This window comes from Dendrobium catenatum, unplaced genomic scaffold (genome assembly GCF_001605985.2).
Source record: "Dendrobium catenatum unplaced genomic scaffold, ASM160598v2 fragScaff_scaffold_157, whole genome shotgun sequence".
In the NCBI taxonomy this organism is placed as follows: domain Eukaryota; kingdom Viridiplantae; phylum Streptophyta; class Magnoliopsida; order Asparagales; family Orchidaceae; genus Dendrobium; species Dendrobium catenatum.
In genome coordinates, this window is record NW_021318619.1 from 555,610 (window position 1) to 558,185 (window position 2,576).

The following is a 2,576-nucleotide window of genomic DNA, read 5'->3' on the forward strand; positions in this document are numbered from 1 at the left end:
AATTATTAGAGAGATAGTAATCAGCGGGCGACGAAGGTCGGAAGAACCGTAGTCGGCGGACGACAAAGGTCTTAGTCTACAGATTACGGAGTTCGTAGTCGGCAGATGATGATGGTCGTTCAAATATAAGAGGTACATATTTGAATGTCCTCTTAAATATAATGTCTTTTCACTTATATATACTAGTTTTATTGCCCGTGCACTTTGTGCACGTTGCTAGAATTTAATAAATATATATTATAAGAAGATCGAATTATTTTATGAAAAAAATTAATAAAATTTGTGCTTGCCCAATTAATAGTGACATTAAATGTATGCGAATAAAATTTAAAAAATAAAAATTTATCTTATGAAAATTTTACTTAGATTTTTTTATTAAAAAATAAAATTATTAATTTTATCCCTTTAAACAATTCTAATTATTAATTATACTAATGAAAAATTATAAGTTTGTCTTAAAATTATCATATAGAAAATATATTAATCTAATTTTATAATTCAACATTGAAATACATATTCTTTACGTAGTTAAATTATAAGAAGTAGAATCTAAACCAAAAAAAAAAAAAACTAAATTGCTATTGATTTATCCACCGTGTTGGTGATCATATTGCAATTAGTTGCTTCAAATACTAACATTATAAAATTAAAATAACTTGTTTATCATAACCATAAGTCTACCAACCAGTCACGAGCATAAGTCTACTAACCAGTCACGAAAAATAATAGTTGTTAAGTGAAAAAAAAAAAGAAAAAATCCAACATTATCACCCTATAAAGGCATCCTTTTATATGAATAATACGATTCAGAAGCATCACTCAAATCAGAAGACTTTATATTTGTAAATCTGAATCAAGCTTGAAGTTAAATGGGTGCTTAGCCTTATCCATCTTTCTAAAGTAACAGATATCCTACAAAATTTAAGAAAAAAAAAATTTACATTACGAATTCAAGATAGATGTATAATTAAAAATGAGGTTAAATTATAAAACCTTTTGCAGGAAACTGCAGGAATACAATGCTTAGCAAGATCAGCTCCATTGACATTTAAAACAAGCACAGACCTGAATATTTGATATTTGAAGTTAAAAATCTAGATGATAAAAAATTATCTATTATCCATAGAAGAGTTTAGTGCATAACTTATTAAAAAATATTAAAATATGAAAATTAAAGGAAAAATAATATCTTATACTTACCCAACTGGAAGATGAATTGAAGCTGATCCAATGAATTCACTCGGTCCAACAATTTCTAGCTTGTGTCCAAACATTATATTACGCTCGCTTAAAAATGACACGATAGAAAATGACCTTACAAAATCATGACTATCAATATGAGGAAGTATGTAATCACCAAGTTCATATATATTAATAATGTAACTATCAGGTACACAATTAATAGGCAGAACGTGCGATGTAATTAATCATTTTATCATAATCTTGAAGAGATTTGGAATAGGACCAGCAATCACATTACGAAGGATACCAGGAGGGATCCCGTTCTTTTCCTATAATTAACTTCATTGTTAGTTTTATATTTATTTAAAATGAATAAAGATAAAAATAAATAAGTTCAAATTACAACCACATAGTTATAACAACATCCGAATTGTATTTTAACTCTTCCTTTGCCACACATCTATTTTTTGGGTTCAAAATATGTATGCTCTAAACAAAATATTAAATTTTATCAACTGTTATAAATGATAAGATTAGATAAAATTCTAAAGAAATGACTAAGAATATAAATGTTATACTTCTAGACATATTAATCAAGGAACTAATTAAGGAAAATAATAACAATTAAATATTCCAAAACTCAAATAAATATGAATATGAACTCACAGTTTAAGTATAATAAAATTTATAAAAAAAATTATAAATAAATGTAAATGAAAAAATGAATAATTTTGATCATACCTCCAAGTTCATTCTTCATTCCTCTATTTTGCAAATCATAGATAAATTGCACAATTTCTTTTTGTTCCATAGAATTAAAAATATCTATGTGCAACTCTAGGCCATCCAAAATATTTACAAATTTTCTATTTATTCTTTCAAGACAAACATAATCTTTTTTAATGCATAAGCCTATAAGGACTCGTTGATTTCTCTTATCTATGTAGAGTTTGGTGTTCTTCATATTCGACTGGACCTTCTCTTCTACTACAAATTCTTGTGTATTCTTCTTCTTGTTCTTTTCAATCTCTTATTTTTTAGATGAATCAATCCAAGATATATGATCATATCTTTCAGGTAAGCCCATCTAAGGTAAAGATAAATTTCATAAAAAAACTCAGAAATAATGTATTCCATAAACATGAATAATAAATATAGAAGGATAATTGTTGAGTACCTAATGAAACTAAAGAATAGTAGTTTAATGACTTTTAAAAATGTTTAAAGTTTTAAGCATATTCTTAACAGAAAAAAAAATCACATAAGCATAACTAAAATAATTAACTGATACTGGAAAACCTATTACACAATTCAAATAGATCATTGAATAACAGCAAGTTCAATCAACTGCTACAAAAGTGGGAAAGCCTTTTTCATATATGACCTTTCCTTAT

The 2,576-nt window shown here is 26.3% G+C and overlaps 1 pseudogene; it reads right to left on the reverse strand.

The window, feature by feature from the left end:
• Nucleotides 1–834: 834 nt before the first annotated feature.
• On the reverse strand, nucleotides 835–2,146 carry LOC110095615 (annotated as a pseudogene).
• Nucleotides 2,147–2,576: the final 430 nt, after the last annotated feature.